General features: G+C 36.6%; 1 protein-coding gene and 2 pseudogenes across 10 annotated transcripts in view; 1 reads left to right on the top strand and 2 right to left on the bottom strand.

Moving 5' to 3' along the window:
• The window catches only part of BBS9 (Bardet-Biedl syndrome 9), a 457,168-nt gene that overhangs the window by 390,409 nt on the left and 38,966 nt on the right, over positions 1 to 27,793 (bottom strand). The window lies entirely within an intron of this gene.
• On the top strand, positions 16,939 to 19,146 carry LOC306668703 (zinc finger CCHC-type and RNA-binding motif-containing protein 1-like; annotated as a pseudogene). Its single transcript has one exon. The product of its transcript is annotated as a zinc finger CCHC-type and RNA-binding motif-containing protein 1-like (transcript).
• Positions 20,125 to 23,831, bottom strand: LOC306668706 (small nuclear ribonucleoprotein G-like; annotated as a pseudogene). The gene has a single exon. The product of its transcript is annotated as a small nuclear ribonucleoprotein G-like (transcript).

Here is a 27,793-nt window from a genome sequence, read left to right as displayed (position 1 = left end):
TGATGTGGTGATGGCTAAGAACTCTGTGAGTATACTAAAAATCACTGAATTGTATACTTTAAGCAGACAAATGATATGTGACATTATCTCAATAAAGTTGTTTTTGAACAAAAGAAATACAATATAATCAGTTAAGAACAGTGAGATAACCAACTCTCCACTTTCCTTCCCACTTCCCATAGTCATACATCTAGTGCCACCACTCCCAAAACAAAAAAGAAAAAAATGGAGGAGAGGCATTCTCTTGCAAAGGCTACTGACATACCTAACTGAGAACTAGAGTGAGCAATATGAATGCTAGACTCTTCGACTACACAGCCCTCCTTACAGGCTTTGGAGATCCCTAACTCAAGCAACTGCCCTATCCCCTCATTTCAAAGTCAGGCCAGCTGTTCAAAAGGCCAACCTATGACTTTTGGAAAATGAACAGGCATTTGGCACATACCGACTTCTCCCAGGGATTGAATCAAATGAACAGCTGTGCAGATGCATAATAATGGGCGTGTCTATGGGAAAGCATTGGTGCAACCTAGAGAGTCAGAAACCCAGTGAATTTGAGAAATATTAAATTTAAGAATAATAGAGAACTAAAAAGAAAGAAATGCATCAGCATAAGACAAGCAGCAGGTCAGTGGGAAAGGGGACGCTCTCCTCCAAGAAGCTAAAGAAAAAAAAAAAAAAATCTCAGTGATTTCAAGAAATGTTGATTCTTCCATCAGGCACGTATGAGGTGCACATAAAGGAAACCCGGATCCTGCTCAGCAAGCTGGCAGGGGAGAAAAATTTCCTGCGCTTCCCTGAGAGTAGGGGAGTCATCTTAAAAGAAGCTTCATTGTATAGGCTTTTCCTTTTATATTTCGAGGACCCAATGGTCACTTTTTCTTTTGTTTTCAGTAAGTCAGTAGACTGTGGTACAGACCCTTTGGAAGCTCTAGGCATCAGGCAGCAAAATTACCAGTTTGCAGGTCTGAAAATCAGAGGAGGGTAGTGTGCACATCCTATAGAATTGGCAATCTGAACATTGTGACAAGAAGTAAGTCATACTGAGTGTGTACACAGAACAGAACTGGGTACAGGAGTGCTGTACCTGGGTGTGGTGGAAGGCATGAATCACAAAAACTGAGAAAATAAGCCAAGAAGAGGCTTCCAAAAGTACTTAACTCCCCCAAAATTGAGTCTGTTGATAAAATGCCCAACAAGGAATTTTTAAAAAATTCATTCCTAAAATAATCAATAAATTCAAAGAAGAGACAAATGAATTAAAGAAGACAATATATGATATGAATGAGAAATTCAATAAAGAAAGACTCTGAAAAAAGAACCAAACAGATGCCTTAGAAATGAAAAGCTCAGCAAGTCAAAAAAAAAAAAAAAAATCAGTTGCAAGTCTCACCAAAAAGCCTGAGGTGGAGGTACACACCTATGATCCCAGCAGCTCGGAAGGTTGAGGCAAGAGGATTGTGAATTCAAAGCTAGCCTCCACAACTTAGCAAGTCCCTAAGCAACTCAAAAGAGACCCTGTCTCTAAATAAAATATGAAGAAAGGGCTGAGATGTGGCTTAATGGTAAAGCACCCCTAGGTTCAATACCTAGGGAAAGGGAAGGGGAGAGGGAGGAAGGGGAGAGGGGGGAAGGGGAGGGGAGGGGAGGGGAGGGAAAGAGAGGAGAGGGGAGGGAGGAAGAAAAGAAAAGAAAAGAAAATCTCACCACTAAGTCAAGTACAAACAATTTCAGGGCTTGAAGAAAAGGTAGATGAACTAGAATATTTGATTAATAATTTTTTGTTGTTGTTGTTTTAATTTATTTTTATTGTAAACAAATGGGATACATGTTGTTTCAGTTTCAGTTTGTACATGGAGTAACAGCATACCATTTGCATATCCATATATTTACATAGAGTAATGATGTTTGATTCATTGTTATTTTTTTCCTCCCCCCCCCACCCCTCCCACCTCTCTTTTCCCTCTATACAGTCCCTCCTTCCTCCATTCTTGTCCCCCTCCCACCCCCCATTAAGTGTCATCATCCGCTTATCAGTGAGATCATTCCTCTTTTGGATTTTTGAGATTGGCTTATATCACTTAACATGATATTCTCCAATTTCATCCATTTGCCTGCAAATGCCATAATTTTATCATTCTTTATAGCTGAGTAATATTCCATTGTATATATATATACCACAGTTTCTTTATCCATTCATCAATTGAAGGGCATCTAGGTTGGTTCCATAGTCTGGTTATTGTGAATTGAGCCGTTATGAACATTGATGTGGCTGTATTTCTGTAGTGTGCTGATTTTAAGTCCTTTGGGTATAGGCCGAGGAGTGGGATAGTTGGGGCAAATGGTAGGTCCATTCCAAGTTTTCTAAGGAATCTCCACACTGCTTTCCAGAGTGGCTGCACTAATTTGCAGCCCCACCAGCAATGTATGAGTGTACCTTTCTCCCCACATCCTCTCCAACACCTATTGTTGCTTGTATTCTTGGTAATCGCCATTCTAATTGGGGTGAGATGGAATCTTAGGGTAGTTTTGATTTGCATCTCTCTTATTACTACAGATGTTGAACATTTTTTCATATGTTTGTTGATTGCTTGTAGATCTTCTGTGAAGTGTCTATTCATTTCCTTAGCCCATTTGTCGACTGGATTATTTGCATTCTTGGTGTAGAGCTTTTTGAGTTCTTTATAGATTCTGGAGATTAGTGCTCTATCTGAAGTATGAGAGGCAAAGATATTCTCCCACTCTGTAGGCTCTCTCTTCGCATTGCTGATAGTTTCCTTTGCTGAGAGAAAGCTATTTACTTTGAATCTATCCCAGTTATTGATTCTTGCTTTTATTTCTTGTGCTATGGGAGTCCTGTTAAGGAAGTCTGATCCTAAGCCAACAAGGTGAAGATGTGGACCTACTTTTTCTTCTATAATCTGCAGGGTCTCTGGTCTGATTTCAAGGTCCTTGATCCATTGTGAGTTGAGTTTTGTGCAGGGTGAGAGAGAGGGGTTTAGTTTCATTCTGTTGCATATGGATTTCCAGTTTTCCCAGCACCATTTGTTGAAGAGGCTATCTTTACTCCATTGCATATTTTTGGCACCTTTGTCTAGTATGAGAAAATTGTATTTATTTGGGTTTGTGTCCATGTCCTCTATTCTGTATTGATTAATAATTTAAAAAAATAAGAAACTATGAAGAGAAAAGACAAGAACTCTGAAACAACATTAAGAGACCTCACTTAAAATTTGTAGGCCTCAAGGAAGAAGTAGAGATACAGGTTAATGGCACGGATAATCTATTCAGTGAAATACAGAAAATTTCCCAAACCTTGGAAATGAGATGGACTTCCAAATACATGTGACCTCTCCACCAGATATTATAGCTAAAAATATAAAACATTCATAAAAATACTCCATGTATGTATAATATGTCAAAATACATTCTACTATCATGTGTATCTAAAAAGAACAATTTTTTAAAGTAAAACAAAAATTCAAAACAAAGGAAGAATTTTCAAAGCTAAAGAGAAACAATGCCAACTCATTTATAAAGGTAAACCCATCAGAATAACATATTTCTCAGCAGAAAATTCTAAAGGCCTAGATGGCATGAAACTTTTTTCAAGCCCTGAAAGAAAGTAACCACCAACCTAGATTACTATATCCAGCAAAGCTAACTTTCAGAATTGAAGAAGAAATAAAAACCTTCTAAGATAGACATAAACTAAAGGAATTCATGACCACTAATCCAGCATTGTGTAAGATAATCCAAGAAACCCTAGACACAGAAGATAAAAACAACCAAGAGAATATGGGAAAACACAAATCCCATTGGAAGAGCAGGTAAACATTTAAAAATTAGGAATGAATCTAACATTAGAAATGAAATGAAATGATAGAAAGTAATACATGACTCCCCATAATAATAGTGAAAGTGAATGGTCTTAATTCTCTAATTGAAAGACAAACTGGCAGATTGGATTAAAAACAAGATCTAATTATATGCTGTCTACAAGAAACACACCTTGGCAGCAAAGACATTCAGACTAAAAGTGAAAGGATAGAAAATTATATTGTATACAAATGGAATTGGAAAGCAAATAAGAGTAACTATTCTCATATCCAAAAAACCAGACTTCAAGTCAAAATTAGGCCAAAGAAATTATCAAGAATACAAGTAACAATAAATGTTAGCAAGGATGTGGATGGAAAGGTATACTCAAACATTGCTGGTGGGACTGCAAATTGGTGTGAGCACTATGGAAAGCGGTATTGAGATTCCTCAGAAAACTTGAAATGGAACCACCATTTGACCCAGTTATGCCACTCCTCAGCATATAGCCAGAGGACTTAAAATTATCATACAGTGACACAGCCACATCGATGTTTACAGCAGTTCAATTCACAATAGCTAAGCTCTGGAACAAACTAGGTGCCCTTCAATAGATGAATGGATAAAGAAAAAGTAGTATATATACGCAATGGAAGATTACTCAGCCATAAAAAATAATGACTTTATGACTTTGCAGGTAAATGGATGGATCTGGAGACTATCATGCTAAGTGAAATAAGTAGATCCCAAAAAAACAAAAGTCAAATGTTCTCTCTGTTAACTGGGGAGTGAATAATGGACAAAGGAAACTGAAGGGAAGGGAGGAGGGATGGGAATAGGAAAGACAGTACAATGAATCAGATATAACTTTCCTATGAATACACCACCAGTGAAAATCCACATCATGTACAACCACAAGAATGGGATCATGATTAGAATAAGTTATACTCCATGTACGTATAATATGTCAGTACAATTTACTGTCATGTATATCTAAAAAGAACAAAATTTTTTTAATTAGGCCAAAGAGACAAAAACAGTCACTTCATAATGATAAAGGGAACAGTCCATAATGATTATAAAATTTATACCCTCAACATCATGCACCCTGTTTCATAAAACAAACACTAATATAAAAGGACAGACAGGCCACTATACAATAATAGCGGGTGACTTCAAGATACTTCTTTCACTAAAAGAAGAGATCACCATAGAAATAAAAAGTTGTATCCCATTTGTATACAATTTATCAAAACTCAGTCTGTAAAAATAAAAATAAATAAAATAAAAAAAGAAGAGCTTATCGGCACCAAAAAAAAAATCTCAAAAGATACTAAAGAGTTAAACTATATTTCAGATCAAATAGACTTGACATCTACAGAATATTCATCCAACAACAGCTGAATACACTTTCATTTCAGTTGCTGATGGAACTCTCTCAAAAATAAATCATATAAATCATAATTATATAATCATTAGACCACAAAGCAAGTAAAAAATAAATTTTAAAAACTGAAATAATTTCTTACATCTAATCATAATGAAGTAAAATTAGAAATTAACCACTAGAAAAACTAGAGAAGCCAAGTGCAATGGAACACACTTACAATCCCAGTGACTCATGAGTTTGAGGCCAGTCTCTGCAACTTAGCAAGACCCTATCTCAGAATAAAAATTTTTTTAATTTTTTAAAAATTAAAATTAAAAAGGACTAGGAGTGTAGCTCAGTGTTAGAGTGCTATGGGTTCATTCTTCAGTACCAAAAAAAAAAAGAAAAATTCCATTTCACACCAATAAGAATGACAATCATCAAGAAAACAAACAACAATAAATGCTGGTGAGGATGTGGGGAACTCTTATGCACTGTTAGTGGGGACACAGATTGGTACTGCCACTTTGGAAATCAGTATAAAGATTCCTCAACAAACCAAAAATAGAACCACCATATGATCCAGGTATACCACTTTCCAGTATTTGTGAAAAAGAATTAAAGTCAACATGCTTTAGAGAGGCATTCCCATGTTTATAGCGGCACAATTTACAATAAACAAGTTATAGAATCAGCCTAGGTAGGTGTCTATCAACTGATGAACAGATAAATAAAATGTGCTATACGCATAAAATGGAATTTTATTCAGCCATAAAGAATGAAATTGTGTCATTTGAAGACAAAAGGATGGAACTGGAGATGATCATGGTAAGTGAAATAAGCCAGATTTAGAAAGATAAGAGTTTATGTTTTCTCTTACAAGTTGGGGAAAGCCGGAGAAGTTATAAAAGTAGAAAGGCAATGACTGGGGTAGAAAAAGATCAAGAAGAGGGAGGAGGAAAGGATAAAGGGAGAGATACTAGTGGGTGAAAATGATAAAATTATATTAAATGCATGTACCAATATGTAACAATGAAACCCACTACTCTATAATTAATATGTACCAATTTTTTTAAAGGCCAACCTATTTTTACAGTACTCAATCTTTCTATTGATTCGCAATCAAATAAAAACTGACACTCAGACCTTTCAGGAAAGCCTGCAATAAGAAAAGACCAAGAAAAACAAAGAATAAAATAAAATGTACTCTAGAACAAAACAAGATAATAAAAAATAGAACATGGGGAGAGTATGTTCCCTTACCTCCAGGATGACGGGAAGGCTCTCCAGGAACTAGAGGGAACAGACAGATTAAAAAATGTGACTTAAAGCCTAGAAAGAACTGAGGAATTCCAAGACAATGTGGAGAAATATGTATTTCTACACCAGGATCATTTTCCTTTACGACCACAGGACACTGGACTCATGAAATAAGGAAATGTGATCCTGCTATTTTACACTGAACAATACTTACATAATTTACATAGTTTACAAACTATGTGAACTTTAAGAATTAGGAAAACTCATGGAAGATTTGGTAATAATTACAGACCAATATGTAAATATTATTAACCTTGACATTGTAAGAATAAAGGTAGGAATGTGTTATTTTGGAAAGTAGAGGGTGAAGTGAGGAGACTAATGCCTTCAGAAGCTTGTCTACTACTTGATGTTTTGTTTCTATCAAATTAATTATTTTAAACTTTTCTGTAATCTTGCAAGGTTTAAAGTGGTCTCTTTTTAAAAGTACAACATCTTGCTAATATACTCTGAGTATCTGGTCTGTTTTTTAAAGTATAACAATATATCTTGCTAATATACTTCTAAAATCTCTTTCCTTCTAATATCTCATCTTCTAGGAATTTCATCCTTGATTTTCTAACCGCCCTGCAGTGCAATGAGCCATATTAAAGGGCATCTTTAAGTTCTACAGCCAACATTTAAAATTGTACATAAATGTATGGGGTATGTAATCATTTTTAAGTGGGAGAGGGAGGAAAGGAGAGTGAGCAGGTATAATTTTAAAAAAAAAATTTTTTAAAGATTGCTGAAAAGCCAAAAGGCAGAGGACTGACTTCTGCACTTCAAGCTTGCTTCAATAACTGAGATAAATACAAAGAGCTCAACTATTCTATAATAAGCAGTATATAAATCCTTAAACTCTACCATGATATATTAGCCTTTAAAAGTCAGAAAAACACAGCTATTGCCAGTTAATCTTAAAACCAGGGAAAATTTACAGAAAATTTGTTTCAGTCATACTAGAGCTCCCTAATTTTAGTGTCCTCATTAACTGAGTAACCCATTTGGCCAAATGCCTACTAACCTATGTTGTTTGTCAAGCTTACTTACATTTATTCCAGTATAATTGATACATATTGATTTCTCAGCAGATAATCTGTTTTGTATATAGATATCAAAACAATATGGTTTTTAGAAAGTTGAGTAGGAGAAGCAAAGAAAGAATAAGGGATGAATGATGGAGCCAATTTCCCAAGTTTCAAAAGAATTTGTCACCATCTTTCAAAAAGAAAAGAACCATTGATTGGGTTCCCAAATTATATTATGTGTTGATCAATTCAAGAACAGCCTAATACTGCTGAGAAAACCACAGAAAAACAGAATTTTGAATAATCTTTCACTGAAAGGCAAAAGTTAAACATCATATTCCTTAAGAGAACTAGCAACAGTAGACATATTAATAGTGCTAGGCACTGTTCCTAATATATCAGGACCCACATTAAAACCACTACTAAAGTCTAGAAATGGTCATAACAAATCTTTCAACCTTACAGCATAAAAGTCAGTTGATAATTTCTTTGTCTAACACCTAATAAAATTCATTCTTCCAAAATTGTGGAAAAGCTAAGCACAGTCCTCCCTTATTATGAAGTTTCCTGTTACAAGGTTGCATGGTTTACACATATGTTATACTTTATTATTGAAAAAAAAAAAAAAGTCCTCCTTATAACACCCTCTTTGTTGTAATACTCAACTTACTTTGCCTCCAGGCTAGATATATAATGAAAGTAAAATGAATTCAGACAGATTGTTGAGAGGGGAAAAAAAGCTAGTTTCTTTCTAAAGTCTTTTTTTCTTTCCTTGTAGCTTTTCACCATCTCAGCATTTTGTTCCTGCTTAACATTTTCCTTTTTCTTTTAACATATTTCCTTCAGTAAATGAAAAATGAAAGACTGTTAAAAACCAGTTCATACTAACTTGGAAACAAGGACTCTTAATTCAACTTCTGCCTTCCAAAACTTTGTACAAATTTCATCTTTAGGACAATGAACTATATAGGCCTTAATCAACCAACTACAAAAAGCCATATGAAATCTTAATTTTCCACTGCCTATTTTATGTTCACAGTTCCCTAAAATCATAAAAATAACATTTCAAATTAGATTTAGAAATATTTCTCAGTTATTGTTTCCACATTAAATACCATTGTCTCATTTTAGCAAAGATCTAAAAATGATTTAAAAGTTTTTTATTCACAAATTTCAACATAGGAAATTTGGTTTTAAAAACCCTATTCAGGGCTGGGGCTGTGGCTCAGTGGTAGAGCACTTGCCTCACACGTGTGAGCCACTGGGTTCCATCCTCAGCACCACGTAAAGATAAATAAATAAATAAAGATATTGTGTCCTTCTACAACTAAAACAATATTTAGAAATACAGTTCAAACATTAATCTAATACAAACAGACTTATTCAGATATGCCAAGCTTAACCATTTGATATTCTTAATCAGCCAAAAGTGACTTAAAGCATGTATTATATGAAATACCAAAGGTTTAAATTTTGTATGTTTAAAGATTAAGAGGCAAACATATAATATCATTTTTCCACATAGAACATGCTACTAACATTAGAACTCTATTCCCAATATCCTTAGGTAACATTTTATAATAGTAAAAAGAATTGGAAAAAAAATTAACAGAATAGTAAAAAAAATCCTACATTTCTATGACACTTTTACATTGTTCACATAACAAATTACATAAGGAAATTCACTGTAGCTTTGTTCATACCTGAAGAAAAACTGGAAACCACTCTAAAGTCTACCAAAAAGATAATCCCCTTAAATTTTATACCATACATATATCCTTTTATCCTTTTTTTTGGAGTGGGTGGGGTGCTAGGAATTGAACTCAGGCCACACTACCACTGAACTACATCCCCAGACCTTTTTGCTTTTTATTTTGAGATGGGTCTTGCTAAGTTGCCCAGTGTAGCAAACTTTTATCCTCCAGCCTCAGTCTCCCAAGTAACTGGGATTACAGGTGTGTACCACCACACCCAGCTCTAATGTACTTTTAAAAATACCATTAACATGGTAATAGTCAATACAAATATCTGTTTTTCCTACTAAGCATTAACATGTATTTCTACCTTGTGCTTTAGAACCTAAATTTGGAAGTAAGAATGTCCGTGTAGAATGGAAAGGGTTACTGAAGCAATTTAAGACTGTGAGGAAAGGAAGATAGTTTATGGCAATGTGTTTTGTAAGTGAATTTCTGAAACTGTTGGAACTCTCTGTGTATCGTGGTGTCATCTGAATAAAGCAGCTTGTAGTTATCATTTGCCTTCTCAATTGAATAAAAATATATAATAGTTATTCCATTGTTTAAAGGGAGACCATGTGAGAACATACATACAGATCAACAATGGTTGCCAAACACTAATAGAACTGGCAGAGGGCAGGGGCTTGGGTGTTTTATTGAGAGAGAATCTCACTACATTGCCCAGGATGCCCTGAAACTTGCAATCCTCCTGCCTTGGTCTCTCCAGTAGCTGGGGCTACAGGTGCACAACCACACTCAGCTAAGACTACTGCATTTAACCATCTCTTGTCAAAGGCAGTGTTGACAGGAAACATTACCACAATACTTTTCCAGTCCTCACATTCAACCACTGCTATGGTTTGGATGTGAGGTGTCCCCCAGAAAACTCACATGTGAGACAATGCAAGAAGGTTCAGAGAAATGATTGGGTTGTAAAACTCTTAACCCAAACAGTGATTTAGTCCCCTGACGGGGATTAACTGAGTGGTAACTGAAGTGGCAGGGTGTGGCTGGAGGAGATTGAAATTGAGGTGACTTTGGGGTATATATTTTGTATCTGGAGAGTGGAGACTCACTCTCTCTCTCTCTCTCTCTCTCTCTCTCTCTCTCTCTCTCTCTCTCTCTCTCTCTCTCTCTCTGCTTCCTGATCACCGTGATGTAAGCTGCTTCCCTCTACCAACATCTCCAGCCATGATGTCAGCCTCACCTTGAGTCCCTAGGAATGGAAGCGGCCTTCTATGGACTAAGAGCTCTGAAACTGTGAGCCCTCAAATAAACCTTTCCTCCTTTACAGTTGTGCTGGGCAGGTCATTTGGTCACAGCAGTGAAACAGCTGACTAAAATAACCACTATAAAATAAATTTTCGGTTTTTTTCAATAATTCCAAGAAACTTTAAACATTCTTTTGAGCCTCTGCCCCTCTTAGAAGAGCAGGCAAAGAGGTATTTAACCACTGAATTTCTACAATATATACAAAGAGAGAATCAGAATTCACCTTTTAGAAAAAGTAATGACTTTAAAAGATTATGTAAAAAATGAATGTGCAGACCACAGGGAATTCTCATTATAAGTCTGCCCCCAGGAACTAAAGGTTTTATACAACATAATATACAGGAAGACACTATTTGAAAATAACATTGTTTTACGGGTCTTGGGCCAGAAATTTTAAAAATGAATGCCACGTATATGAGAAACCCAGCACAGGATGGGAGTCAATCCTATTATCCCCTTGATCTCCCAACTTCTCACTGTGGATCCATAAAGGATCTTAAAAATAAATGAGGGAAGTTCTCCAATATTATAAAACACCTACACTTTCATGCTTAGAACAGGAGCCAGTACACCATAGAAATTCTTCCTCTAACGTTACTCTCTAACATTTCAACCACATGTATTAGAAAATAGGGGCCATATGGTTCACTGGTAAGACAAGGGCTATCAAAACATTATCCCCTGGTTCCCTAAGAGGAAAATAGCGTTACTCTTTATTTGCACTAAGAGTCCCACACCAAAGAGCAAGACTGTGTTCTGGCTGTTCGTTCACCCCAGCTGAGCATATCAATTCACTCTCTGGATAGCAATCAAAGAATCCAGACAGCTGGGAGAAGCACAGCCTCTCAGCAACCACATGTGGCCACTGATACATTCCCTTGGCAGACAAAAAAAAAGGCTGCACTTTAGACAATTAGAAGTTATTTGAAGGCTGAGAATCTGATTATCTATAGTGGCCTCAAGATGAGGCAAAAGGTGACTGACTTTTCCTTCAGTTCACTATTTTCTTTGGCAGGCCTTTGATTCAAGGAATTCATGAATTTTTATTTATGTGACAATATAATCCCATACAAGCTTATAGAAGTCATTTTATGATTTAAAAAATATTCCACCATGCTCACATATATTATTAGTAAAATTCTGTTCACCCCATTTACTGACAATTATAGCCCAAACATACTGAACCTTTTATATATAGTATTTTCTTTCTACTTCAATCACAAGTGTGGGACTACTGTGCTGCCAGACCTCTAATCTACACCATGCCCATATTATGTCTACATTCTGACATTAAACTTTCCTTGATAAAAATTCTACTCTTTCTGAAGTTCCATTTGACTGGAAAAAAAAAGTAGAACAACTGGAAGAGTTAAAGGAAAATGAGCTTTCAAAAGGCAGGAAAGACAAGAGAGATTAAGGTCAAAGAGGAAGTAAAAAGTCTTTTATATTAAATATTAAAGCATTTAAGTAATATTCTAAAATCAAAAATATATTGTGAGCATTATCAAAAATGGTATAAATTCACACTTTATACTAAAAATTAATAAGGAAGGGATGAAAAATGTATAGAAACACTACCGCAAGTAGATGAGAAGTTGTTATTTGTACAGGTAAGTCTGATATGCAAATAGTGCATCACTGGTATACTGAGAAATATTTTGAGTAAAGATGAACCCAGACAACCTAAGTAATCACCCATACTTTACCACTAAGGGGGACAGTGGCTATCATAACTCATACACTGTAGTAGATGTTCAACACATGTGTGTCATGCAGAAACTCAGAAGTTGGGTAGAATGAAGGCACTGGGCTAACATTTGTTCTGAAAAAAACCCTTGAAAGTCTAACCTAAATACCATCAACTCTGCCCAGTCACTGTTTTGGCTCATTCATTCTGCACTTAACTAGCACCCACTACCTGCCATGACTGCAAGACACAACATACACCATAGGCAACAAAAGCCATCATCTCTGCCTACACTAAGCTTATAGGAAAGTCTCCCTTTCCTTCCTCTCAGAGTCCATACAGACCCTCTCTCTCTAACTAGCAAGGCAATTTAATAAGAAGTAATGTATTAGAAATAGCATGGACTTTGGAATTTGATAGCTCTGGATTCGAATCATTGTGCCTAGTTATAATTTGGGAAAGGACCTTTACCTTCTCTGAGCTTTGATTTTCTAGACTGAAAACAGTAATTATTAGAGTTAAATGCAATATAACAACACATAAGAGATCACAGATAAAACTCCCTCCTCATAGTCTTCTCTATTAATAAAGATAAAAATTCCTGCCAGAAAACAAACTCCAGACAACAAAAACATAAAAACTCTGCATAGGAGAGAAGCTTCTAGGCTTACAAGAAACAGAATAAATTGTGCATAAAGAGAATAATCTGACCACATCAAAGCAGACACAATTTAAAAAGCAAAACAATCTGGAAAAAAAGATATTCACATCAAATACAATGAAATTAATCAGTGCTAAATAAATAGCTCATTTAATGGAAATAAGAGATTGCTTATCCAGGATTCTATAAGAATCAACCAAATAACTACTGTTGAGTCCACAAGAATTTTTTTGATGAACATCCATTTTTCAAATCTAGCATGGGGATGAGTTTCAAAAGAACTTGTAAAAACTGTAATATTGTAGATTAAGCAAACTAATAAATTAATTAATAATAAAGAATAGCAAACATGCAAAAGAAAAACTGAAACTAAGGAAAAGGTACTACTTCATGATGGAATCTTTGAAAACTGGTGACCATCAAGCAATGCTTGTGAGAATATTTAGGGCCAAATTTCATGCATTTTGTAAAGCTGCTAACTATAAACTCCAGACAAGGAGGAGCAGTGGTAAGGTTGTGAATAAACAAAATTCTGAAAATCTCACTAAAACTTCCAAATTTAGAGGAAGACAGACTCGGGAGGGAAATAGTCTGGAGAAATGCAAGTGTCCATAATACCAAAAATCTCTAACTTCACTATATTCCCTTCCTGTCGAACAAGAAAACACAAATTAACCATTTGCATATTTTTCTGGGGGAAAAAAATGGCAGGAGTAACTCAGGAGGCTAAAGCAGGAGAATTACAAGTTCAAGGTTAGCATAAACAACTTAGCAAGATGATGTCTCAAAATTTAAAAAGTAGTTCAGTGGTTAATACACCCACTGGTTTCAATCCTCAGTACCAAAAAAAAGGAAGGAAGGAGGGAGGAGGAAGAAGGAAAGGGTATACACTATAAAAAATACCAGACACGCTAACCATCTCCAGCAATTATGATCAGTATGAGTAAACAATGGGTTAGAGGAGAACTGCCACATGAACTTTTATACACACTCAAGTGCAGCCAAAAGAAAAGTGGATGGGCAGGGCATGGCAGTGCATCCCTGTAATCCCAGCTACTCAGGAGTCTAAGGTAGAAGGATTACAAATTCAAGGCCAGCCTGGGAAGTTTGGAGAGACCCTGTCTCAAAATAAAAAATTAAAAGAGTTGGGGATATAGCTCAATGTGTATAGCACTACTGGGTCCAATCCCCTACTGCAAAAAATAAAAGTGGGTGGGGAGGGAATGGAAACAGCTTCTGGTGAGATTCCATCAAACAAGGGAAGGAATATATGGGACTGACTCAGGGAAACCTGAAGAGGAAGTCCTTACCCAAAAGATCCAAAGTTAGACAGTATCTCCCCCACTTCCCAAGATAACAGGTTACAGGCCACCCAGGAATATGAATTTCAAGTCAAAGACCATCCAGAGTGTGGACTTCACCCTATTCAGATAGTATGAGATGTAAGAGGCAGAAAAGAGGGCTGAGGCCATATCCTCCAGTAAGGCTGCCATGACCACAGAAAACCTCTCCAACTCCCATCCCTTCCCCACTACCCCCATAGACAGGTGACAAGTGAGACACTGAACAAGAGCCCGCCCTCAAAACAGTATATCAGGAAGGAACACAAACTTATCTTGGATTGGGTGGAAGAGATGGCAAAGAAAAAAAAAATACAGCACCATAAAAAAGCAGACTGGCCCAGACAGAGTTGAACTAGCTAAGCTTGAGCAAGTCTATAAAGAGCCTAGCCTGGCAAATGCTCAATTGTACTACAGAAAAAAGGCAAGGAGAGAAGAAGCAGGAAAGACAATATTAAAAAGGCAGATGGAGGAAAAACAGAACCAGGAATCGGAAGAAAACTCTCTGAAAACATTTCACTCTACTGAGCAATTTAATAAGAATATGAATTAAACAAAACAAGCATATAGGGTAATAAGGGAGGCTGGAGAACTAAAACTACAAAATGAGAACCCAGACAAACCTAACACACGTTATATATGTGAATGTGTTGCATTATAAATAATTGAGGGAGTGGGGCTGGGGTTGTGGCTCAGTGGTAGAGCACTTGCCTGGTATGTGTGAGGTCCTGGGTTCAAACTTCAGCACCACATATAAATAAATAAAATAAGCGTCCATTGAAAACTAAAAAAATATATATTAAAATAAATAAATGAGGGAAAAATTTTTGACAAATGAAACATAATTGTAGTGTCATCTATCAAATCTCAAATGACAAGTGGGTCATGTGACCAGTAGGTCATGAAGCCCAAATCCACATAACATGGGCAGTATATAAAATGGACAGATCTACCACCAGATGCAGCGAGCGACACATACCTGCAATCAGAGTGACTCAGGAGACTGAGGCAGGAAGATTGCAAGTTGGAAGCCAGCCTCAACAAGTTAGTAAAGCCCAAAGCAACTTAGGGAGACCCTGCCTAAAAATAAAAACTAAAAAAAAGGGTTGGGGATATAGCTCAGTAGTAAGCTCTCTTAGGTTCAATCCCCAGTACAATAAATGAATTAATTAAAATGGACAGATCTAGGGGGCTGGGGTTGTGGCTCAGTGGTAGGGTACTTGCCTAGCATGCATTAGGCACTGGGTTCGATCCTCAACAGTACATAAAAATTAATAAGTAAAATAAAGGTATTGTGTCAATCCACAACTAAAAAACAAATTTAAAGTAAAAAAATAAAAATAAAATGGACACCATGTACAAACAGAGAAACAACATGTATCCCATTTGTTTACAATAAAAAAAATAAATAAATAAATAAATAAAATAAATAAATAAAATGGACAGATCTAAAATCACTGTCAAAAGCTACTTGCTACAATCTACAAATCCCCAAAGTTTGCGTTAAAACTTAATCCCCATTATGGTAGTATTTGGGGAACTCATTGAATCATGAAGGCCCCATCTGCATAAATGAACTAGTGCTTTGTAAATGATGGGCTGGGGTTATGGCTCAGTGATAAAGCAAATGCCTAGCACATGTGAGACCCTGGGTTTAATCCTCAGCACCACATAAAAATTAATTAATTAATTAAAGGTATTGTGTTCATCTACAACTAAATTGTTTTTTAATTTATTTAAGAAAATAAAAAGAGGAGAACATATGAATAACTCAAAATATTTAACACCCAAAAAATTAAATAACCCCATCAATAAATGGGCAAATGAACTAAACAGATACTTCTCAAAAGAAGAAATACAAATCAACAACAAGAACATGAAAAAAAATGTGCAAAATCTTTAGCAATTAGGAAAATACAAATCAAAACTATACTGGATTTCATCTCACTCCAATTAGAATGGAAGCCATCAAGAATACAAATAAGCCAGGTGCAGTGGTACAAACCTATAATCACAAGTTTAAGGCCAGCCTCAATAATTTAATGAGAACCTGTCTTCAAGTTTAAAAAAACAGTTAACAAAAAGAAGGCTGAGGACATAGCTCAGTAGTAGAAAGCCTGTCTAGCGTGCATAAGGTCCTCTGTCCAATCCCTAGTATCACAAATAAGAAAAATAGTTTAAAGATATATGGATATGAAGCCAAAGCTTTTCTAAGAAATATCCATTTAACATATTTATTGCCATATTGCTTGCATCCCATATTATACAGCACCAGACTTTACATAATAGATGTACATTTTGGATGGTTATATCTTTTAGGTAGTGAGAGGTAAATTTCAAAAAAATTAAATTACTCAGGTTAGATTAGGCTGGAACTTTCTGGTTATATTCTACTGTACTCTGGTATATTATCAGTGGTTATGTCTGGGAGGTGGTGCTAAATCAACTACTTTTTCTTTTCTATAGGTCTAGATGTTTTAAATGTTCATTTGAAAATATGATTTCAATCAAAAGATAACATTTTTATCTGATAACAAGAGTATACACATTTTGGTGTGGGTAATATTGAAAGTGAGAAAGAGATGAAGTAAAATCAAGTTTTAATCTATCTATAAAGAATTTGGGGGCTGGGGAGGTAGCTCAGCTGGTAGAGTGCTTGCTTCGAAAGCACAAGGCCCTGAGTTCAATCCCCAGTACTGCAAAAAAAAAAAAAAAAAAAAAGAATTTGGGCTCCAGGGCCCAGGTCTAAGGTAAGTAGGGAAGGGGTATGGGGTATGGGTGGCCCTACCACCTGATATTTGCGTCAGACCCCTGCCGAGGCAGGTGATGCCAAGTCAGTTGCCTGCGGCAAGGAAGAATCAGGGTTGAGCCCCAGCTGAGCTGACGCTGGTGGTCCTTTGGTCTCTCGGGTCTGCCCCACCTAAAGAAATGAGTGGTGGCTTAGCTCCAAGTAAGAGCACAGTTTATGTATCCAACTTGCCCTTCTCCCTAACAATGATTTATATCGGATATTTTCCAAGTACGGCAAAGTTGTGAAGGTTACTATAATGAAAGACAAAGATACCAGGAAAAGTAAAGGGGTCATTTTTATTTTATTTTTGGACAAAGACTCTGCACAAAACTGCACTAGAGCAATAAACAACAAACAGTTGTTTGGTAGAGTGATAAAGGCAATTGCTATTGACAATGGAAGAGCAGCTGAGTTCATCCGAAGGCAAAACTACTTTGATAAATCTAAGTGTTATGAATGTGGGGAAAGTGGACACTTAAGTTATGCCTGTCCTAAAAATATGTTGGAGCCTCCAAAGAAAGAAAAAAAGAAAAAAAAGAAACTTCCTGAACCAGAAGAAGATACTGAGGAAGTCGAAGAAAGTGAAGATGAAGGGGAAGATCCTGCTCTTGACAGCCTCAGTCAGGCCACTGCATTTCAGCAAGCCAAAAGTGAAGAGGAACAAAACAAATGGAAACCCAGTGCAGGGAGTCCCTTAACATCAGATGATTCAAGACACCCAAGGATAAAGAAAACCACATATTTCAGTGATGAGGAAGAACTTAGTGATTAAAATTGTATTTATTATGTAAATATCTTGAAAATTAAAAAAAAAATCTTGGAGTACAAAAAAAAAAAGAATTTGGGGGCCAGGTGCAGTGGTACACACCTATAATACCAGCAACTCAGGAGGTGTAGCAAGCTCAAACCTAGTCTCAGCAACTTAGCGAGGCCCTGAACAACTCAGTGACACATTGTCTCTAATAAAATATAGAAAAGGGTTGGGGATGTGGCCCAGCATTTGAGTGCCCCTGGGTTCAATCCCTGGTACCAAAAAAAAAAAAAAAAAAAAAAAAAAAATAGAATTTGGGACATACCTCCAAATTTTAAATATCTATGCATACCAGAACTAAAAATATGACAAGTGACTTTGCAAAGCATTCAATTAAATTGAATAATAACAAAACTCTCAAATTGAGTAAACATTGAGAGCAAACATTCCCTGACAATGTTATCAGAATGAGATTGCTGAGGTCCAGGGCAAGCTTCTGCCTTCTCTAATCCACTTAGATCTCTTCCAGCACATTCTCAAATCACTACTGCTTGCCTTTCCTGTCAAATCTAAAGGAACACTCTAATGGAGTTCTGGGAGAGAAAGCAAAACCAAAGGTAAGATGAGTCTTTACAATTCTGAGCCACCCAAAACCCATTTCATTCTCTGTTATTACTACTGTATTTTGCTATTATTTTGTTATTACTACATAATTGGGTTAAAGGTGGCTCCTGTCTACACTAGCCCCTTCTTTGAGCAGGATCTTAACGCAAAGCCCATATAAGCATATTTTTAGCCATTTAGAATTTGTCAGTTTTGCATATCCCACAAAACTACACCCAATATCTACTAACCACAGATAAGACAAACCCTAGAGCTTAAAAATGGTCAAATCTAATGTTTTCTTTTAAATGCTCCAACTGTCAGCTGTAACCAAAGTAATCTTCAGTTGTACCAAAGGCAAGGCTGGAAAGAGAACAGAAGCAAACCCAAATCCACCCAGAAAAGTAAAATTGTGGTCATTACAGAACTTGAGAGATTCTGATTGTGTGTGTGTGTGTGTGTGTGTGTGTGTGTGTGTGTGTGTGTGTGTCTTTCTGTCACTGGCAATTTGAACCCAGAGGTGCTTCACCACTAAGCTACATCCCTGGCCCTTGTTTTGTTTTATTTTGTTTTATTTTCTGAGACATTGTCTCAATAACTTGTGGAAGCTGGTCTCCAACTTGTGATCCTCCTGCCTCAGTCTCCCAAGTCACTGAGACTATAGGAGTGCGCCACTACATCCGAGACTGATTTTTTTATATTAACATTCCTTTAGGTCTTTGAGTTATGTGTTTACCAAGAAAGCTCAAAATGTAAATAGCCTCACATAAAACAAAGCTTATGATCAAGAAAAATAATTTTTGAAAATAGAACAAAGAAGTAGTGGTGATAATCTTAAAGAATCCTTTTTCCATAAACCACAAATTCATTATGAGAAGTAGGCAGTGATTCAATATGACTACACAGTACAAATTATGTGATAAGAAATAAAATTCTAAGGAACAAAATAGGCACATCATAATCCAAATAACATAATTTGTAAAATAAAAATGTACACAAATTAATTTTTCAGCAAAATATTATGGAAAACATTTTGTTCATCAGATAAAGATTTCATCCTGTGTCTTCAAAGACTTCTCCCTCCTTACAAAGTCTTTTCCCCAGCAGTTATGGCTTTAATTTCCCCTTCCCTTCAAGACCAAATTTCTTTATATATCAGCTTTCCTTCAGGATTTCTGTTTCATCTCTATTCCTCATTCTGGGCAACTTGACCAACATTCCTCCCCTTCTGTTAAAACTGTTCCTGTAGCTGGGCACAGTGATGCACAACTACAATCCCAGCAGCCCAGGAGGCTGAGGCAGGAAGATTGCAAGTTCAAAGCCAGCCTCAACAAAAGAGAGGCACTAAGCAATTCAGTGAGACCCTGGCTCTAACTAAACTACAAAACAGGGCTGGGAATGTGTCTCAGTAGTCGAGTGCCGTGAGTTCAATCCCTGATACCAATTAAAAAACAAAAAAACAAAAAAACCTGTTCCTGTGATCATCAATGACTTAAAAATGGCTAAATCCAGTGTTTTCTTTTCAATGCTCCAGGTACTTAACCTGTGACATTTTTGACTCCTGTTACCTCCTCCCCTTATATGACACCATGTTCTATTGGCAATCAATCCCAGGTCAAGTATGCTAAACAGCACTCTACCACTGAGCCACAATCCCACCTGCCTTCCACCCCTGCCTTTTTTTTTTTTTTTTTTTTTTTGGTAGTACTGGGTAGTATTGAATCCGGGGCACTTTCCCTCTGATCTACATCCCCAGTCCTTTTTATTTTTTGAGACAAGGTCTTGCTAAATTGCCTAGAATGGCCTCAAACTTGTGATCCTCCTGCCTCACCTCCTGAGTCACTGAGATTACAAAGAAAGACCACAATGTACTTCCCATTTGGATCTCTTAATCTCTGTGTTAATTCCTCTTCCTATCATTCCCCTTAAATTTTTCAATCTCAACAGAGTCATATCATAGTACTCTTGAAGAATACTATGTCCTTCTCCACTAAAGATCAGTTAATTAGTTAAAGAAGATAATTTTGCCTTATAGTGGGCTTTAAGCTATAGGTAAACCAATTTAGTAGTCTGAAAATAGCAAGGTTTGTTTCTGTGTGTGTTTGTTTGGAGGTTGAGAGAGTACTAGGGATTGAACCCAGGGCACTTAACCACTGAGCCACATCCCCAGCCTTTTTCATTTTTTGAGACAGGGTCCCACTAAGTTACTGATGCCCCCACTAAATTGCTGAGGCCAACTTTGAACATGTGATCCTCCTGACTCAGCCTCCCAAGCCACTGGGATTACATGCATGTGCCACCAGTGTCCACCATAAGGTTTTTTTAAAGCAAAGTAATTTTTTTGTTATTAAAATTTCATTTAACAAAAAGTTTAATGTGAAAATGTACATGACCCCATTTTTATGTCATAGTTAAACAGGCCCTCTGGAAAGGGGACACAGATCTCTCCGCTGAATAGTCATTATTTATACTCATTCCAAGGCTTGTAACATGATGATACTTTTCCTCGTATTACCACCATTCCAATATTGTTCTGTTGCCCACTAGTTGACATCTCCACACGTTCGTCTATCACAAGATCCATAAAGGGGTCAAATCCCTGCAATATTCTTTGGACATGTCTGCCACCATTTAATTTCAATGACAACTTCATGTCCATAAATTTTTTTCCGCTCAGCAGGGTGAGCTTTGCTCATACTGTCTACTCCACAGGCTCAGAGATGCTTTTCAGCAAAATAATTTTTTACAAGGGTTCTAAAGTCTAAAGAATAATCTTCTCAAGAGGAATAAGTTATCCCAAAAGGATTATAAATTTAGAAAATGAAAGTTTGGTACTAAAAACCACAAAGTTGATCATTTATCAGAAAATGAGATTGCTAACCTCTGGATTAAAGTGGATGAAAAGGAAGTGGTGGCATAAAAAAAAATAATAATAACAGAGCCAGGCATGGTGGCACACACCTGTAATCCCAGCAGCTCGGGAGGCTGAGGCAGGAGGATCTCAAGTTCAAAGTCAGCCTCAGCAACAGTAAGGCATGAAGCAACTCAGTGAGACTCTATCTCTAAATAAAATACAAAATTGAGTTGGGGATGTAGCTCAGTGGTTGAGTGCCCACAAGTTTAATCCCCGGTACCAAAAATGTAAAAAAGGTAACAGTGCATTCCTCACCCAAATTCAATTCACACAAACACCATTCACATCACCTACAGGGAACAGCTGTATCCTCAGGGCTCCAGCAAAACTTTGCAAATATTCTCCTTTACTGTGACTGACTGCAATACACTACAGTTCATTATTATTTATCAACCTCTAGATTGTGAGTTGCTTGAAACCATAAACAATCTTATTTATCTTTCTACTCAAACTAGTACAGTGCCTGGTCTCTCAGAAGATTCTCAGTAAATTTGCACTGGTTGGTTGAAGGGATGGAGAGAGATGATATAAGGATGGACTAATACACAAGTCTTAGTTCAATCTCTAAAAAGCCCCACACACCTCTAACAAATCAATAATATCTTTTCAGTGTCCCTGTTACACACTTGAAAGATTCCTATACATTATGAGGTTTATCAGTTTATCATTTATCACAGTTCTAGAGGGCAAATTTTGGGTAAATAAGGATATAACAGTATATCCAAGACAAATGATGAGTACAGAAAACTCCAACTCAAGTATCTTGACAGTAGCCAGTTTCATCACATAGAAAATATAAAGCATCTTATTCTACTAAGCTAAGTTAATGCAGTTGACCTAAAATGATATTTATCTTTACTTCATCAGTGGCCGTCTGTCAGTCAATATTAATGCTATTCTTGTCTACTTGCTATTTTGAAATAATAAGTTTATCTTAATCAGGTAAAATACCATATTTTACAACCATTAGAAGTTATAGTAACACAATAAAACAAAAGGAAAGGCAACTGGATGAAATATCATTCTGCTCCTTTCTTCAAAAACAAATAGAGTTCAAGCCAGGCGTGGTGACACACACCTATAACCCCAGTAGTTTGAGAGGCTGAGACAGGAGGATGGCAAGTTCAAAGTCAGCCTCAGAAACTTACAGGGACCCTAGGCAACTTAGTAAGACCCTGTTTCAAAATAAAAATTGAAAAGGTTGGGGATGCAGTTCAGTGGTAAAGCACCTCTGGGTTCAGTACTTGGTATAGAAAAAAAGAGAGAGAGAGTTCAAATTATCAAACTAAATAAATTCCAACAATTTTATTAACACATTTTAAATCAATTCAAATCCACCTTTTGGAAATTTAGAAGTAGGCATGGTGGTGCATGCCTGTAATCCCAGCAACTCAGGAGGTCAAAACAGGGGATAACAAGTTTAAGATCAGCCTCAGCAACTTAGTGAGACCCTGTTTCAAAATAAAAAATAAAAAGGGAAAAAAAAAAGGAATTCAAAGTATCAAGTCAAATAAATCACATCAATTTTATTAACATATTTCCAAATCAAATCTACCTTCAAAACTAATTTAGAGCCAGGTGTGGTGGTGCACACCCAGTAACTCAAGAGACTGAAGCAAGTGGATCACAAATTTGAGATCAGCCTCAGTAATTTAGGGAGATTATCTCAAAATAAAAAATAGCTGGGTGTGGTGGTGCATGTCTATGATCCCAGGTGCTCCAGAGGCTGAGGCAGAAGGATTGTAGGTTCAAGTTCAGCCTCAGCAATTTAGTAAAGCCCTAAGCAACTTAGCAATACCCTATCTCAAAATTAAAAAAAAAATTAAAAACAGGCTGGGGATGTGTCTCAATGATTAGACACCCCTGGGTTCAATCCCTAGTACCACCAAAAAACAAAACAAAATCAAAGATAGACTAAGATTTTTATAAAATCCAGGTCCATGTGCCTTCAAAAAAGCATCTTAGAGTTAAACTTTAAAACATACAAATATTAGCCAGGAGCAGTGGTACATGCCTATAATCCCAGGCAGTGGGAGCCTGAGGCAGGAGGATTCAAGTTTGAGCCCAGCCTCACCAACTTAGTGAGGCCCTAAAAACTTAGTGGGATCCTGTCAAAAAAAAAAAAAAAAAATCCCAGGTATGGTAGCACGCATCTGTAATCCCAGCAACTTGAGAGGCTGAGGCAGGGCAATCCCAAGTTCAAGTTCAATCTCACCAACTTAGCCAGGCTTTAAGCAATTTAGTGAGACCCTGTTTCAAAATAAACAATAAAAAGAACTGATGGGTGGGGAAGACTCAGTAATAAAGCATCCCGGGGTTAAATCCCCAGCACTGAAAAAAAAATTTAACTTCAAAACACCTTCCCTTCTTAAAAAAAAAAAAAAAGATAGATAGATACATAAATAGATAAAAATATTGTGCTTCCCTTTGGGCTTTACTTTTTGGACTTTCCTTACAAACCAAAGCACCAACCAGAAACTGAAACTGAAAAATCAAATATATGACCCAGAAATTACTCAACATAGTTTCCCATAATCTATGAAGAATCAAAGTTATACACTTAAAGCAAACAAAACTCCCCAACCCACCCTACCCTCACCTCCCTCCCCCACACTGGGGATTGAACCCAGGGCTTCCTGCATCCTAGGCAAACATTCTACTACTGAACTACATCCCATGGCTTTTTTTGAGACAGGGTCTCACCATATTGCTGAGTCTAGGCTTAAATGTTCAATCTTCCTGCCTCAACCTCCTGAGTAGATGGAATTAAAGATACATGCCACCATACCCAGCTAGCACGTTTCTGAAAGAAGAGCTTTTTTTCTGAATTGAAAAGGTTTCTCCAATTCACTCACAGACCAGATATGGGAGGCAGTTTAGTTTGGTTTAAGCTGCAAGCTTCTACATGCATACATCCTGGGTTATGATCCTTCACTATTCACTACATATATTTTAGACAAAGTTTTCAATGTGTAAAGAGCTTAGAAGGGGACTGGGGTTGTGACTCAGTGGTAGAGCACTTGCCTAGCATATGTGGGGCACTGGATTCGATTCCCAGCACCATATACAAAATAAATGAATAAAAATAAAGGTCTATCAACATCTAAGAAATATATTTAAAAAAAAAAAAAAAAAAAAGATCTTAGAAGACTGCCTGGTACAGAGTAAGCATTTGACAGGTGCAGGGCTACAGTATGCCTCTAGATATCTGCAACTTGGCATCACCTGAAATACCGTCAGAAATCCAGAATCTCCAGTCCAATTACACACTTAAGAGTCAGAACCTGATTTTTATCATGATCTCCTTGCTATTCAAATGCAAACTAAAGTTTGAGAAGCACAGCTAGAAAGCATATTCTTTTTTTTTTTTTTTTTTTTTTTGGGCGGTGCTGGGGATCGAACCCAGGGCTTTGTGCTTGCGAGGCAAGCACTCTACCAACTGAGCTATATCCCCAGCCCCTAGAAAGAACAGTCTATGTTACCAATTATAGTGAATATTTTTTAAAAAACACTATTACTTTTCTGCAACTTGAAGTTTTATATACATACACACACACACACACACACACACACATATACATATATATACACATTTTAGTTGTTGATGGACCCTTATTTTATCCTTTTATTTATATGCAGTGCTGAGAATTGAACCCAGTGCCTCACACATGCTAAGCAAGTGTTCTACCACTGAGCCACAACTTCAGCCCTACATTTATTTTTAATAAAAAGCAGGGGCTGGAATTGTGACTCTGTGGTGGAGCGCTTGCCTAGCATGCATGAGGCGCTGGGTTCGATTCTCAGGACCACATACAAAACTAAATAAACTTTTTTAAAAAAGCTAAAATTCTCTTTAAAAAAATAAGCAAAGAGTTAATTTGAGATCAAAATTCCTCCATTAAAAAGAAATTCCTCCCATTAATGATTTACCGTTATCTTACTCAGACAGTAAAGTTGTAGAGGACTGCCATCTAGTGGTAACTAATTCTGAGGCAGGTACACAACAGGTCTCTTCTCCCACAGCCTTCCCTTGTTTTAAAACATTTTGTTCAAAATATTGTTAAACAATATTTGTTTAAAAACCAAAACCTAGAGAGGGTTTGGTTTGGTTGTGTGGTACTGGGGAGCAAACCCAAGAGTGTTCTACTTCTGAGCTACATCCCCAGCCCTTTGAGAGGATGGGTCTCACTAAGTTACCCATGAGAGCCTCACTTGCAACCCTCCCACCTCAGTCTCCTGAGTAGTGCTGGGTTTTGTTTTTGTTTAATTCCTTTTTCGAAGCCTTAAGTTTCCCCTTTTTATGCCCAGATTAACTCTCAGGAATTTTTCAAATTAAAAGAATGACCCACTCTCTCCTGGAAAGGTATAAATTAAACATTAGAGACATTAAGTTTAGAAAATGAAACTTTTGAAATGTGCATAATTTGGAGGTGATTTTTTATTTCTTCTTTCCAAATTCTACACTATTTACCATTTATTTATATAGTATTCAAGTTTTATTTTTTAAGTGTATTATAGTTATACATGATAGTGGGGTTCATTTGGACATAATCTTCATACACGGAATATAATTCCCTCCATTTCAGTCCCCAGTGCTTCCTCTTTCCCTCCCTGCCTCCTTCTCCCATCCCCTTCATCTACTCAACTGATCTTCCGTCTATTTATTTTTTAATTGGTGCTTTATAGAAATACATAAAAGTGGGATTTACTGTGGTGTATTCATATAAGCACATAAATAGCTATTTTCTCATTAAGTCATTTTATAATCATCTGACTTAATAACATCCACATTTCATCCTAAGGAAGTAATCAGAATTGCAGACAAAGGTAATGAAAAAAGATGTTCATTTCAATAAGGAAACAATCTTAATAGCTTCATAATAACCCACTGATTCAGTGCATCAAAACTTATTGTAGCATTCTCCTCTATGATCCAGTTAGATCACCTCTAATTTCTCCTTACTACAAAAAATTCTATGTATACACAGAAAGAAGGAAAGGAAAGAAGGAAGAGGACAAAAATAAATGACAACTTTATGTGACTACCATATTTTGGATCATTTGGATATTCTGGATCATTTCCTAATATACATTCCCTTATATATTCCTGTGACTTATGTTATAGCATCAAGAACATTTTCATGGTTAATAATCAACTTGCTTTGTAAGAATATTGTATCATTTTATATGACCATGAGCAACAAATGACTCACCTCTCTGGCATTAGATTTTATTCTATGGGTAATTTTTCATTAACTTTATTGAGATGCCATTTATATACTACAAAGTTCACACTTATAAAGTGAACAACTCAATAGTCCTTAATGTATTTACAGAGATGTGCAACACACTTGTGTGTGTATAGATGTGTGTGTATGTTACTAGGTATCTAACTCAGAGGCAATCTACTACTCTGCTACATCTCAAGCCCCTTATTTTTAATTTTTAGACAGGATCAACAAGTTGCCCAGGCTGGCCTTGAACATAAAATCCTCCTGTCACAGCCTCCTAAGTCACTGAGATTTTAGGTGTAAGCCACCACACCAGGCTGCTATGATCTAATTTTAGAACATTTTCATCATTCTGAAAGCTTTGCACCCATCAGCAGTAACTCCCTATTCTTGCCATCAACCCCCCAATATGGCTAATTTTTACCAATTGACCATCCCATGATGTTTCCATATTTTCTTGTAGATATAATTGTTTCAAACCCATGCAATAGAATGATTCCTTCTGCTATGCAGATTATAGTGTCAAATCATAAAATGGTTCCCTTCTTAATGACTGAGAAGTAAAACATGTCAAAATTGCCTCTTGTTTTCAAAAGATATTTTTTAAATGTAAGGCACAGTTTTAAGAGTGAAGAGAAGAAGAGTATCATAGAAACACAAAGTTATCCATTCTTTTCAAAACTAGTAGCAATTATCATTTGTAGGGGAGGAAAATATCTTTTCCTCACTCATTCTAGGTTCATAGCTGAGGTTCCTTTAATAAGAGACAGATTCACTGGAGAAAGGCATACAACATTACATTATTTAATAAAACATTTTACCTGACACCAAAGTCTTTATAAGAAATGAAGACCTGAAGAAACAATTTATGTCCTTTTACACTAGATTTCATCCGGAAATGGATAGTTATGGGAAAATATGATAGAGCCAAGGGGGTGTGATCTAATGATAATAAACAGGAAACTCGGCAAGGCCTGCTTGTTCAGGTTCTTCTCTGTACCTTTCACCCTCAGAAACAAGGATTCTCCTCCCTTTTGGGTATAGGAAGCACACCTCTCCCATGAGTCTAATGATCTGCTTCGGGGGAGAAGGGTAGAGGGAAGATCAGAGTAATCTCCCTGCTACTGTGGTGTTCTTCAAATTGTCAAAGTCAGGTCGGGGATATAGCTCAGTTGGTAGAGTGCGTGCCTCCTATGCACAAGGCTCTGGGTTCAATCCCCAGCACCACAAACAAACAAAAATCCCCAAATTGTCAAAGTCTTTCTTTTTTTTTTTTTTTTTCTTCTTTC

The sequence above is a fragment of the Sciurus vulgaris genome (assembly GCF_902686455.1).
Source record: "Sciurus vulgaris genome assembly, chromosome: 8".
NCBI lineage: Eukaryota > Metazoa > Chordata > Mammalia > Rodentia > Sciuridae > Sciurus > Sciurus vulgaris.
This window is presented reverse-complemented; position numbering and strand designations above follow the sequence as displayed.